Raw genomic sequence first — 14,636 nt, forward strand, 5'->3', positions numbered from 1 at the left:
GGGGTGGGGGTGGGGGGGGGGCTGGTGTATGGAGAGTGTGCTGGCGGGGGTGGGGGGGGTGTATGGAGAGTGTGCTGGCGGGGGTGGGGCTGGGGGGCTGATGTATGGAGAGTGTGCTGGCGGGGGTGGGGGGGCGGCTGGTGTATGGAGAGTGTGCTGGCGGGGTGGGGGTAGGGGGGGGGGTGCTGGTGTATGGAGAGCGTGCTGGCGGGGGGGTGGGGGGGGTGCTGGTGTATGGAGAGCGTGCTGGCGGGGGGGTGGGGGGGTGGCTGGTGTATGGAGAGTGTGCTGGCGGGGGTGGTGGGGGGGTGTATGGAGAGTGTGCTGGCGGGGGGTGGGGGGGCTGCTGGTTTATGGAGAGCGTGCTGGCGGGGGGGTGGGGGGGCGTGCTGGTGTATGGAGAGTGTGCTGGCGGGGGGGTGGGGGGGGGGCTCGTGTATGGAGAGTGTGCTGGCGGGGGTGGGGGGGGCTGGTGCATGGAGAGTGTGCTGGCGGGGGTGGGGGTGGGGGGGGGGGCTGGTGTATGGAGAGTGTGCTGGCGGGGGTGGGGGGGGTGTATGGAGAGTGTGCTGGCGGGGGTGGGGGTGGAGGGGGGGCGGCTGGTGTATGGAGAGTGTGCTGGCGGGGGTGGGGGGGGTGCTGGTGTATGGAGAATGTGCTGGCGGGGGTGGGGGGGGGGCTGGTGTATGGAGAGTGTGCTGGCGGTGGTGGGGGTGGGGGGGGGTGCTGGTGTATGGAGAGCGTGCTGGCGGGGGGGTGGGGGGGTGCTGGTGTATGGAGAGCGTGCTGGCGGGGGGGTGGGGGGGCGTGCTGGTGTATGGAGAGTGTGCTGGCGGGGGTGGGGGGGGGGGCTGGTGTATGGAGAGTGTGCTGGCGGGGGTGGGGGGGCGGGGCGGGGGGGCTTGTGTATGGAGAGTGTGCTGGCGGGGGTGGGGGGGGGCTGGTGTATGGAGAGTGTGCTGGCGGGGGTGGGGTGGCGGGGGGGGGGGGCTGGTGTATGGAGAGTGTGCTGGCGGGGGTGGGGGGGGGGGCTGGTGTATGGAGAGTGTGCTGGCGGGGGTGGGGGTGGGGGGGGGGTGCTGGTGTATGGAGAGCGTGCTGGCGGGGGGGTGGGGGGGCGGGCTGGTGTATGGAGAGTGTGCTGGTGGGGGTGGGGGGGAGGCTGGTGTATGGAGAGCGTGCTGGCGGGGGGGTGGGGGGGGGGCTGGTGTATGGAGAGTGTGCTGGCGGGGGTGGGGGGGGTCTGTTGTATGGAGAGTGTGCTGGCGGGGGTGGGGGTGGGGGCGGGGGTTGGGGGGGTGGAGTGACTGTGAGGGGTGGCGGCAGGAAGGACGCTGAATGTTTTATTCTTTGCTTTTCACCTTTGAAAACAGTGCCAGAATCCCGAGGCAGACCTCCCGCCAGCCTTCCTCTGCATCCAGCAACCTCCTCACCTCTTGTGCATCATCTGCCCCAACTAACTCATGTAGCCCCTCCTTCCCAGAGTGTAAATCTGATGTCTGTGCAGCCAATTCTAAAGTCGGATCCATAGAGCTAGAAAATCTTGCGTCTGTGCGCATCCGAGGGAAGAGTGAAAATTCAGGCCTAACTGTCTAAATGACCAGTGTTGCATTTACTAATTCACGTCCTCACAATTCCCTTTCCATACTGATGCCAGCTGGGGATTAGAAACAGTGAATTTACCGGATAGTGAAGGCTTAGTTAAAATATTCATCACTCTTTTTATTCCAATGTCCTCCTCCAGGAGTTGGTGGTCCATTTTCCATCTTAGATGCAATAGGTTTATTGGGTAGCACAACTCTTCACTCACCTGAAGAAGGAGGTGAGCTCCGAAAGCTTATGCTACCAAATAAACCTGTTGGACTTTAACCTGGTGTTGTGAGACTTCTTACTGTGCCCACCCCAGTCCAATGCCGGCATCTCCATATCATGGATCCAACAGGCACCAGGGTGCCTTGAGTATCTTTTATGGGCTGCCATCAGCACCATTCTTAGCCATGATCACCGGAATTTACATTCCCTTTGTCTTTTCACCCATGACATCTTTTCGATCTCTCCCATTTCGGCCAACCGCTGGCTCTCCATCCAGCCCCCACAGCTAGCCCTCCCCAGCTCCCCCTCCTTACCACAACAGTATAACTCTCAAACAAAAACAAAAACTGAAAAACAGAAACAGAAAAATAAAAATAAGCAGGAGTATCTCATCCTATTTCCAATTGTCTTCAGCTCTGACAAAGGGCCATTCTGTCTCGAAACGTTGGCTCTATTCTCTCTCCACAGATGCTGTTGGACCTGCTGAGATTTTCCAGCATTTTCTGTTTTAGTTTCAGATTCCAGCATTCGCAGTATTTTGTTTTTATATTTGACCAAGTATCTTGTCTGGGGGTCGGGGCGGGGGGGGTGGAGGGGGGGGTGAATTTTGCACGTTTGATGATTTCAATAAATGGTTTACTCATGGGGAAAAGTGAAACTTCTGAGAACAACCTTGTCTTCACGAATAAAGTGTCGACTGAGTGGTCACGTGATGCTGTGATGACATGGCTACAAAAAGGGTCACATGTCAGGAGCCTGGGAGCACTCTCGGGAGGAAAGGCATGAAGTAGCTGCTCTGTTAGTGAGGAAACCGGTGTTGATTAGAAGTCCTTGTTGTCAGTGATTCAGAAACCCAACACCTTTACAGGGTGTTTGGAGTTAGCGGGATGGCACAAGGACTTTGCCACATCCACCCGTTTTGCTTTGATGAAAACATTGTAGAGAGTTGGGAAAGGTTCTGGAAGGAGTGGCCTATTCACTGAAATGCTGAATCATCTGATAAGTCAATAAAGGTTCAAGTTTATACATAATTAAACTCAGCAAACCCTGAGGCCATCGAGAAATTTGAGTCATTAGTTTTCCAGATGGAGGAGGTAGAAGAGGACCCTGAAATAATTCTAAAGATGATTGAGAATATTAATGCAGAATTTAACATGAAGGGTGCAGTTTGAGGGAAAAACATTCGAGGCAGCATCATCTAAAAGGTGTTATCCAGAGTGAAGTGTAAGGGCAGAGGGGCCTGTAAATACATATTCACAAACCTATGAATGTTGATAAGACAGTTAAGAATGATTACGTTAAATTAAAATGCTGTGGACACTGGAAATCAGAAATAAAAGCAGAACATTCTGGATAAACTCAGCAGCTCTGGCAGCATCTGCGGAGGGAGAGAAAGTGTGAATGTTTCTGCCTTCAGACAGTTTTGCTGGAAGGGAAACCTAATCAGAATCAGATTGCCGCCCCATTCCAATGTTGCCAATCCTGCCTTGCCTGACCTTCCCACTCAAGCCAGGGAGGAGCAGGCAGGGCGGCACGCTCCTGTGGGCTTCTGGTGAATGCTGGAAGGTCAGAGGGAAGGAGGCAACCCCCCTGGTTTTACCGCACCGGTTACTGTAAATCAGGGAGATTTAAAGATCCAGTCGGGGGAAGGTAGATTTGTCAGGTCATTGGTCAGGATTTGGCAGGGGGTACAGGATGGTAGTTGGACAGCAGGGGAAGCTGGGGGTGGGGAAGAAGAGCCGGACACTTGGGGGAGAGAATGGTTTTGTATCGGGAAGCCGGGGGAGTAGGCTGGAGATGGGAGTCAGATTGATGGAGTCCTGGGTTGGGTGCGGGGGTCTTCCCAGTGGGGAGAGGGGGTGTCCCATGGGGGTGTAAGAGTCATCCATAAGCCAGAAGTAGTTTTAATTCCCCTAACTGTATTTGGGTAAGTATTGGGGTAACACAGTCAGAAGCATCCAATGTTTGCGATTTCAGTCACATTTTTGGATGGTTCCCAGTGCAGGGCAATTTTCCATCGGAAGATTTCAATCCCAAAGTAATGGCCATCCAAATCTTGCCTGGAAATGTCCGGGCAGGGGGATGGTGGAGTGCTTCCCCAGCACAAATTTGTGTTACCCCTCGGCCCTTTGTCCTGGAGCTTGGAAGCTATGGCCACATTGTGGGGACATTGTATGGCCATAGTTGAAGGAATGAGCAGTACTTTAGATCAGTCATTAAACCATAACACGTAGAGACAATAGTAGGCCATTCGGTCCATCAAGTCTGCTCTACCATTCAGTGGGATCATGACTGATCTGATGTGATAATCCTCAACTCCACTTTCCCACCTTATAGGGGGCAAAGGTTTAAGGTGTGAGGGGTAATGTTTAAAGGAGATGTATGAGGCAAGTTTTTTCACGGAGGGTTGTGGGTGCCTGGAACTCGCTGCCAGGGGAGGTAGTGGAAGCAGATACGATAGTGACTTTTAAGAGGCATCTTGACAAATACATGAATAGGATGGGAATAAAGGGATATGGTCCCTGGAAAGGTAGGGGGTTTTAATTCAGTCGGGCAGCATGGTCGGTGCAGGCTTGGAGGGCCGAAGGGCCTGTTCCTGTGCTGTAATTTTCTTTGTTCTATCTCCATAACCCTCGATCTGTCTGTCGATCTGTCTCAGCCTTGAACCTACTTAGCAATCCAGCCTCTACTGCCCTCTGCAGTAAAGAGTTCCACAGGTTCACTGCCCTCTGAGAGATGAAATTCCTCCTGTCTTAAATGGGTGACCCGTTACCCTGAGATGATGCCCTCTGGTCCCAGACTCTCCCACACGGGCAAACAACGTCACAGCATCGACGCTGCCAAGCTCCCCGAGAACCCAATATGTCTCAATAAGCTCGCCTCTCATTCTTCTAAACTCCAATGAGTACAGGCCCAATTTACTCAACCTCTCCTCATAAGAAAATCCCTCCCTACCAAGGATCAACCCAGTGAACCTTCTCTGGACTGCCTCCAATATATCTTTCCTTAGATAAAAGGACCAAAACTGTTCAGAGTGTTGAGTCTCAGTCTCAGAAACACAGGTAGCATTTCTGAGTTGAATGTTTCACTCCCCTGTTGCTGTTCTTTTCCAGCTTATCTACAAGGCACAAGATATTGAATACAGGGGCACGAGTTCAGACTTTAATTACAACTTCAGAATTGCCATTAGTTCATCCACTTACATTGAGATTCAGTTGGAAAACTTGGAATTGATAAAATTATAACAGGATGCTTTCCTGTCACTTCATTGCAGAAACACTAGAAATGATAATATAAAGTCTCTGTGCTGTGTATGTAGAGCTTCCATCCGTCTTGTAGATATATGGATTCCTATAGACAGTGATTACCAGTGAAATGGTTAGTAGATGGAACACGCATAATGGAAGAGGGAAGTTGAATATTTTAATGATAAGATCAGTGTGCAATTTGGATATGGAGAATTTCAATTTTCTGTGCACAATAGCTTTTTCCGACTGTCACACAGTGATGCTTTTTGGATCAGCAGATGCTCCAAGGGTCTATCTAAAGCTGTGCTGTAGATATCAAAGAGGAAGACTGCTTTTCATGTAAACAAATTATTTCAGAAGAGGATGGTTAGCAATTTTGCTGCAGTGCTTCCAAAAATATCTAAGATGAGAATTCTCAATTTTCTACAACATCCTCTGTGAATGGGAAACTTTTAAACAGCCCTGTCCCCACCAACTATTAAGAGATAAAAAAGAAAAGTGCGTTGTGTGGAAGGTAAATTCACCATTGTGGCAGGTGACCATAGGCTGGTGGTGATTTAACCTGAGGGTCACCACACCTCAGGTGAGGGTCAAGGTTGAGAAGGTGGGGCCTTCATGAATAATCTCAGTCAGTATGGGAGTTGAACCCAGCATTCCCTCATGAACCAGCCATCCAGCCAATTGAGCTAAACCAACTCCCCTGTAGAAGAGTATAACACTGGACTCTGAATTCTAGAATCTGGGAGCAAACTGCCTCAGGTTGAAGATCTGGGTTCTCTCCTCTGGGATGAGGCAATGCTTTAGAAAGCTGCATTGCAGATCTTCCAAGAAGAATGATTCCAATACACATTTATTCTGTAAGTCAAGACCAGGGTTAATGTTCCTTTTTATCACAGGGACCGTGGGTGAAATCTTGTCTAAGCTGCATGAAAGTTGTGGGCAAAATGTAACATTTGCAATAGTGGTCTCACCCAGCTGCTGGAGAGCTTGTCGCAGCCCTTCACAGTCTCCGTTGCGGGAATCATGCTATTTTAAGAGCTATAAGTGGCCAGGATCAAATCTTCCCTGGAATTCAGGACCATGCGGGAAGAAATCCCACCACTTGAGAGTTTTGGCCAATCAGAGGCCAACAATTCTTTGCCACCAGCCTCCAGGAATGATGATTGGTTCTGCTAATGGACCTATTGGAGGTCTAGGATCAATGAGGGACCCAAACCAAAAGTAGGTGAAGATGGGATGGGATGTGGGGTATCAGAGGCAAAGGAAGGGGCTGGTCTCTCAGCATTCTTCTTACCTTCCCCCACCCCCCTTCCCAATGCAAGTGCCTGAGTGCCTGATAATGAGGGGCTCCCTGGGAGTCCACACATTTGTTTTTCAGGCTTCTCCATGCAGTGACCCCCGATCAATTGCATTGGTGGTAGGCTCTTAACACTTCAGGGTCTCAATTGGAGTCCGGGTAAGCAGGCCACCCATGAGCCGCCCCTTCTTGGAATTAATTAGGCTGAGGTGGGAAAACAGCAGGTTCCTCACATTACATCCTCTGAATGTCCCCCCCCCACCTCCCCCATCCCCCTATCTGCCTCCAAACCCATCTCTGTGGAAGGAGGAGGGGCAAACACAGTAAGAAGTCTCACAACACCAGGTTAAAGTCCAACAGGTTTATTTAGCAGCACAAGCCACCAGCTTTCAGAGCGCTGCTCCTTCATCAGGTAAGTGGGAATTCTTTGGAGGAGGAGGGGGGGCAATGACCATCAGATTCCAATTAGTTTAACAGTTTCAGCTCATTCCCCATGAGAATCACTTCCATAGGTTAAGGTTCAAGTTATTCAGGTATCTTTAAATTACCTTTGCCAATGGGGATAGGGCCCAGGTAGGATTGTTGTCAGTGCAGACTGGATGGGCCGAATGGCCTCCTTCTGCACTGCAGTGTTTCTATGATTTCTATGAACACACAGAACAGGCCTTTGAGACAAATCTAATTAAATGATCCTTAATTATTGTTTAATGTAAAAATATCATGAGACACATGTCAATGACAGAGTGTAGAAGCTAAAATGTACCTGATGGCTTTACCAGACTCTGTAAAGAAGGAACTACAGACTTGGTAGATATGGAAAGAGAAACAGAGATAACACTTCCAGTCCAATATTACTTTCCTTCATTTCCAAAGAAGTGTCATGTTGGTCTCGAAATGTTCACTCTGTTTTTCTCTCTGCAGATGCTTCCAGACCTGCTGGAAATTCCAGAATTTTCTATTTTTATTTCAAATTTCCAGGATTGGTTGTTTTTTTGCTTTTATTGAGATAGTAGATGCATTAATTGTGATTTTCCAAATTCCCTTTGTTTCCGACAGATCCCAGCAGATTGCAAAATTACTAATGAATCACTGCCATTCAAGAAAATCAGGGAGAGAAAAAATGAAAATATTGGCCAATTACCAAATGTCTGTCTTGGAAAAATTGAAGAATCCATTATTAAGAGAGTATTGATGGGACATTTAAAAATCATAATGGGAGCAAAAAGTGTCAACATGGTTTTGTGAAATGGAAATCATAATTTACGTGAATTCTTTGAGAAAGCAACAAAGCAGTTGGGCTAAGGGGAACCTGTAGATGGTGTGCTTGGATTCCAAAAGCCAAATTTGATAAGGTGGTTAATGTTACTACACAAAATAAGAGCTCATTGTGTAGGGGGCAATGTTTCTGCTCGGATAGTCGATTGGTTACTGTGATAATCGCCATAACTTGCATAGGGAATCACTGATTTACCCTGGAGTCATTATAGTTAGTTAGCAGGAAACAGAGAGGAGGGACAAATGGGTCATTTTCCAGTTGGCAAGTTGTTAGTAATGGAGTGCCACAGGGCTCAGTCCGGGAGATTAACTATTTATAATCTATTATCAACAGCTATATCAATTACAATGGACCAAATGCAAGCAGTTAAACTTGCTGATGAGAAAAAGTTGGCTAGGAAAGTAAGTTGTCAAGTCAACAAAGGAATTTAGATAGAAATGTAGAAACTAGAAGCAGGAGTAGGCCATTCAGCCCTTTGAGCTTGCTCTGTCATTCATTTTGATCTGGGCTGACCATCGAATTCAAAATTCTGATCCCCCTCCCCATATCCCTTGATAGTTTAAGTGAGTGGGCAAAGAAACCAGCAGATGATTATAATGTGGGAAAATGTGAACTTGCCACTCTGACAGGCAGAATAGAAAGGCAGCATTTTATTTAACTGGAGAGAGGCTGCAGAAATCAATGCTATAAAGGGATCTGGGTGTCCTGATATATCAATTACGTAAGAAAGGATATCATTGTATTGGAGACAGTTCAGAGAAGGGTTAGAACTTGACTGATTCTTTGGATGAGAGGCTTTTCTTATTCCAAAAGGTTGAGCATCTTGGGCCTGTATCCATTGGAGTATAGAAGAATGAGAGGTGATCTTATTCAGAGGAGGATTATTATGAGAGGAGAAACTTATTCTCCCTGGTATCGTCATCAATGTTTATCCCTTGGTCACAAAATCATATTATCTGCTCATTATCCCATTGCTGTTTGTAGGAACTTACTGTGCATAAACTGGTTCCGACATTACAACAGTGATGACACCTGGAAAGTACCTCATTGGCTGTAAAGCTCTTTGGGATGTGCAGTGGTTGTGAAAAGTGTGATATAAATGTAAGACTTTATTGGATGGGATATTGGAAAGTTGTCAGCCCTGTTTACCAATCAGGAAGAGAAAAAAGATGCAGCCTTTTTCACTCGCTTTGAATATTGTAGAATTTTTTGTCCAATATTCCATTTCAGCTGAGTGATTGAGACACTATAATCTTCAGATATTTTCATAATTGCTTTGAACATTACTCTGATAGCATTGCTTTGCACCTGTGTACAGTATCCTGTCCCTCTGCTTATTATCATTGTGCTATCTCCTGTCATACCAATGGATTAGTGACTTGATTAGATGACATTTCTGTTCTGTGGACTCATTAGTTTGAGATTATCCAAGATAATTTGAATTAAGTCCACAGAAAGCAGAATGTTCATCCCTTCTGCTTTGAAGCAGATCCCAGAGGCTGGAGGACAAGCTCACCAATATTCATGGAACTGTTATTCTAAATGTGGCTTTTCAGGAAAAAACTGCCAACAATTTGGATTTTATGATTGCAACAGATCTCTTTTAAATTTAGATTAACATTTGTAAGTCATTCACATCACTTTTCTTGGCAACTTAACTGGAAAGCCCTTTAGATATGCATTATCAGTGTAATGGACTGTGTGTGATCGTTAAAAGGCCCCTGTCTATCAATGGCAATTATTCCCATCTATATTTATTGACAAAGCCTCTCAAATAATGTTGCAAGGGTTTGCTGTTTCTGCTGAGACCTATCCAAGAACAGATGGTTGGCCAAAATACAAGAGAACTTTATTGTTGTTTCCATTCGAACATGTGTGTCGATCACCAGGCCTTGGTCATTGCAAACACACACTGAGGTTCTTTCCTAACAGTATCTCACAAGATCACAGGACATGAATGCAGAAGTCTATTCATCCACCCAGAAGAAATCTACTTTACCGACATTATTGTTTCTTAAATAATTTCACGATTTTTACTCCTCCGCTCTGCCAGGAAGTCAGTTTTAAGTATTGAGTGTGCTGAGTGCACGGAGCTTTGTAGTCATGCAATTATAGAGCATTAGAATGATACAGCACAGAGGGGGTCATTCAGCCTATAACCCAGTGCTAGCTCTTGGAAACAGCTATAGATTAGCTGCACTTGCTTTGTTCCTTCACCTTAGCCCTGTAAATCTTTCCTCTTCCAATATTAATGCAATTCCTTTTTGCAAGTTGCTATTGAAACTGCTACCAGAGGTCTTTCAACTCACTGGATGAAAAGCTATTTCCTCATTTTCCCTCTGGTAGTTTGATGTATTACCTTTGATAAGTATATCCTTTCCTTACCAACCCTTCTCCCAAAGCATCATCACAAAACTCTTCAGCATTTTAGCACCTTGGTTACATTCGTTTTTAAAAAATCTTTTACATGATTGGGCATTGCTGGGTCGGCCAGCACTTTTATTGCCCATCGCTAATTGCCCCTTGAGAAGGTGGTGGTGAGCTGCCTTCTTGAACCGCTGCAGTCCATGTGGTGTAGGTATACCCACAGTGCTGTTAGGGAAGCAGTTCTAGGATTATGACCCAGCGACAGCGAAGAAAAGATGATATATTTCCAAATCAGGATAGTGAGTGACTTGGAGTGGACCTTGGAAAATTAAAAATCTTTTTTGAACCTAACCTGCTCTAAGGAGAACATCCTCAACTCCTTCAGCCACAGTTCACATGTACCTTTATAACTGCCCTCTGAATTTGGCCAAACACTTTCAAAGACTCATGCTTGTATACTTCTATATCTCTTGTTTCTGGAATAAACCCAGAAAATACAAAAGTAGTTGGCAGGTCACGCAGAATCTGTGGAAAGGGATAAACAGAGTAAAAGCTTCAGGTTGATGATCTTCCAGAAAATTCTAACCTTTATTTCAGATCTCCTGGAGAATTGGGCAGATCTTTCAGATTATTTCAGATCTCCTGGAGAATTGGGCAGACACATGGCAGATAAAGCTCAATAAGAAGTTTAACAACACCAGGTTAAAGTCCAACAGGTTTATTTGGTAGCAAAAGCCACACAAGCTTTCGGAGCTCTAAGCCCCTTCTTCAGGTGAATGGGAATTCTGTTCACAAACAGAGCATATAAAGACACAGACTCAATTTACATGAATAATGGTTGGAATGCGAATACTTACAACTAATCAAGTCTTTAAGAAACAAAACAATGTGAGTGGAGAGAGCATCAAGACAGGCTAAAAAGATGTGTAATACACTCACATTGTTTTGTTTCTTAAAGACTTGATTAGTTGTAAGTATTCGCATTCCAACCATTATTCATGTAAATTGAGTCTGTGTCTTTATATGCTCTGTTTGTGAACAGAATTCCCACTCACCTGAAGAAGGGGCTTAGAGCTCCGAAAGCTTGTGTGGCTTTTGCTACCAAATAAACCTGTTGGACTTTAACCTGGTGTTGTTAAACTTCTTACTGTGTTTACCCCAGTCCAACGCCGGCATCTCCACATCAGATAAAGCTCAACACAGAGAAGGTTAGGTGTGAAGTGATTCATCTGGCAGGAAGTGAGGCACAGTGAATTACAAGAAACAGGGGTCCAGGGACAGGCAGAAATGCTAAATCCCATGGGATTCAGTCTGTCTCCCAAAGTCTGCTGAGCACTCCCGTTCCAAACTTCAGATCATTTGGAGAATTTGAAATAATGTTTTATATACTAAAGTCCGGACCATTAATATATTCCAGAAATAAACCCACAAATGGCACAGGTATCAAGCTTTGACAATTTGTTTAAATCTCTGTCCCTTTGATTTGCTCCCACTGTTTAATTTAAAGCAGTATTTTTGTTAACCGTTTCCGTAGAGCGAGTGTGAAGATAATGATGCAGCTCCATGTGGTGGGAGCCTGGGAGTGACCCTGGGAGAGTGAGCTGAGCACAGTTGTTATGTGGAGCTGTGGAGCTGAAGAATAAACTACCTTTGTTGGAAGTCCTTATTGTGGGTGATTTAGGGAACCCACAACATTCGATATGGTGTCGGGAGTTGGCAATACAGCACAAGGACTTCACTGCTTCAACCCACTCGTCTTTGATGAAAGTATTGTAGTTGGTTGGGAAGGTTCCAGAAGGAATGGTGTAGATACTGCAGTTCTGCACTCGCTGACAAGTGGAAAAAGGTTCAGGCTTTTACCCGATTAAACCTTGCGATCCCCGAGGCCACCAAAGGATTTGAGTCATTTGTTTTGCAGCCAGAGGAGGACAATGCAGACACAGAGACAATCCTGGTAAAAAATCTCATCCTTGATAGACATGGATTCAATTCAATGAGCAAATCGTCAATAATTTTACATGCCCATCCTAAAAATACTGGCAAAGAAATGTACGATCGGAACTCTCACTGAGGATCTAATCAGGGATTGAGTAGTTTGTGGAATATGATAGTGATACAGTCCACAAGCAACTGTTGCAAAGAAAAGACAAATGTAGCAAGCGGCCGTTAATATCTGGATGTTAAAGGAACAATCTGAGGCCTGAAGCAGAGGTTTTAGGTGGGAAACCAAGGTTTTCACAGTACAGTAATTCACAGTAAATAATTCACACCGAGCTGCAACTGCAGCAGCCAGCACCCACCAAACAGAACAATTCATCCAGTGTTATAATGAGGGGGAGGGGAAAAGAGGGGAAGGAGATGAGAGGCGAGGAGAGAGGAGGCAGAAAGGAGGGGAGAGGGAAAGGAGGGGATAGGGGTGGTGGGAGTAAAAGAGAGGAGGGAGTGCGGAAAGGGAGGGGAGAGGGGGTGGAAAGGAGTGGGAGGAGAAAGGAGAGGTAGGGGGAAGAGGGTTTTGTGGAGGGGGGAGAGGAGGGAGCCTCTCTCTGAGGTGTCCCATGACTACCCTGCACCTAGTTAGGTCTCCTTTAATTGCCTTCAATGGGCCCTGAATGAGTTATGCTGGTTATGTGCACTATGTTGACAGGTGGCTCTGCAAACCCCAATCCCCCCCTCTGTAAAACGGCTTGAATGAGCTGGATGCGATGGATTGGGAAAACTTAGCTCCTGTCTACCTCTGTCCCTGAGTCCCAGCTTCAGCCCATCCAATCTTCTTCCAAATTCAGATGCCTGATGCCAGAGACCAAACTTTTACAGATGCACCATAGAAAGCATTCTTTCTGGTTGTTTCACAGCTTGGTATGGCTCCTGCTCTGCCCAAGACCGTAAAGAACTACAAAAGGTCGTGAATGTAGCCCAATCCATCATGCAAACCAGCCTCCCATCCATTGACTCTGTCTACACTTCCCGCTGCCTCGGCAAAGCAGCCAGCATAATTAAGCACCCCACGCACCCTGGACATTCTCTCTTCCACCTTCTTCCTTCGGGAAAAGGACACAAAAGTCTGAGGTCACATACCAACCGACTTAAGAACAGCTTCTTCCCTGCTGCTGTCAGACTTTTGAATGGACTTATCTTGCATTAAGTTGATCTTTCTCTACACCCCAGCTATGACAGTAATGCTACATTCTGCACTCTCTCATTTCCTTCTCTGTGAACGGTATGCTTTGTCTGTATAGCGCGCAAGAAACAACACTTTTCACTGTATGTTAATACATGTGACAATAATAAATCAAATCAGATCAAATCAAACCAGACTTGTGGCTCTTCTCCACACTGTCCAATTGTTCTCAATATTCTGGGATAAATACATCAAACCATGAGGATTCCTGACTTCTGTCAGGATCTCTCAAACCTCCAACTTTTCCTTTTCAAAATCCTGAATGATGAAGGTAAACTGTTCATTCCTTCCCTTGTCAATATTTGAAGGAAGTTATTATTTCGAATATTCACTTTTTTCATTCTGATTTTCGATTCCAGTTTGCATCTTTTAATGATTTTTTTTCTCCCACAGGAGGTGTGAATGTTCCTGACAAGGCTGCTTTGTGTTTCCATCCCTAAAATCTCCACCTTCTCTCTGGCCGTCTCCTTATTGAAGCACAGGAAAAGCTCTGCTAGTTTCAAGTTCTCCCTTTGCCCTCCAATTGCCTCTTTAAATTGCTCTGTCATGTTCTTCATCTTAATGAGTGCTTCCTCCATTTTCCCAGCACGATCGCAAAAGATTTTGTTTCATGTTTCACTTTGTATCAAAGGGTGAAGAAATTTGATTTTACCTTTGAAAACTCTTCAACGTAAGCATTTTCCAAATCAAATCCTGATCTGAGTAACTGAATGGATCGCAGGGGCTCCTGCTGGTACTGTACAAGAACGAGAGGAGCTCCTCCTCATCCAACCAAAGTAAACTAGAGTCAAGAGTCAAACAGCACCAAAACAGGCCCTTCGGCCCACCATGTCTATGCCAACCATCAATACTCATCCCATTTACCAGCTCTTGGTCCATAGCCAACTATGGTGAATGTGTGGAATTCACGACCACAGAATGTAGTTGAGGCCAAAATGTTGTCTGATTTCAAGAAGAAATTAGATACAGCTCTTGGGGCTAAAGGGATGAAGGGATATGGGGGGAAAGGGGGATCAGGATATTGAATTTGATGAGCAGCCATGATCAAAATGAATGGCAGAGCAGGCTCGAAGGGCCGAATGGCCTCCTCCTGCTTCTCGTTCCCATGTTTCTATATCTTGGCAAGTTCTGTTCTCATCCAGATAATTTGTGACACAGTAAGGATTCTATGACACAGATACCTTGCTAATTCAGCTGCTAATGCACCCTTTTAAAGTCAGTTGATGTTGAATCATAGAACCATGGAATCCCAGAGAGCAGAAGGAGGCCATTTAGCCCATTGCGTCTGCACTGACTCTCCAAAAGAGCACCTTACCCAGGCCAAACCCCCTCCCCCGCCTCACCTCTACCTCTGAAACCCCACGCATTTCCTGTGGCCAATCCACCTAACCTGCCCATTTTAGGACACTAAGGGGCAATTTAACCCCTTGAAGAACCATGTCTTGAAATAGAAATTGC

This window comes from Mustelus asterias, chromosome 16 (genome assembly GCF_964213995.1).
Source record: "Mustelus asterias chromosome 16, sMusAst1.hap1.1, whole genome shotgun sequence".
In the NCBI taxonomy this organism is placed as follows: Eukaryota; Metazoa; Chordata; class Chondrichthyes; order Carcharhiniformes; family Triakidae; genus Mustelus; species Mustelus asterias.